Source organism: Eimeria tenella, genomic scaffold (genome assembly GCF_000499545.2).
Source record: "Eimeria tenella Houghton genomic scaffold, Eth_scaff3301, whole genome shotgun sequence".
In the NCBI taxonomy this organism is placed as follows: domain Eukaryota; phylum Apicomplexa; class Conoidasida; order Eucoccidiorida; family Eimeriidae; genus Eimeria; species Eimeria tenella.
Window position 1 is genome coordinate 763 of NW_013543124.1, and position 418 is coordinate 1180.

Genomic DNA, 418 nt, shown 5'->3' on the forward strand with positions numbered 1-418 from the left:
CTGCTTCTGCTGCTATCATCTCCTGCAGCACAACAAACAATGAGCCGGCGCTTACTCATGGATGTTCAAGCCTGCGTTTCCAAGGCCACCGCTGCTGCTGCTGCTGCTGTTGCTGCTAATGCTGCTGCTAATGCTGCTGCTTCTGCTCCTGCTGCTGCTGCTGCGCCTGCCTTCAGCTTCCGCTCAGCACTTTCTGTAATGACTAGGGGACGGCGAGGCTTCGGCTTGGCGCCATTAGCTTCAGTGCTGCTGTTGCTGCTGCTATTCTTGTTGCTGCTGCTGCTCTTGCTGCTGCCGCTGCTGTTGCTGCTGCTGTTGCTGTTGCTGCTGCTGCTGTCCCCACTACTGTCCTGGGTGCCTTCTGCGTTGGAGCTGCCGGTGGCCTTGCTGCTGCTGCTGTTGCTGCTGCTGCTGCTGC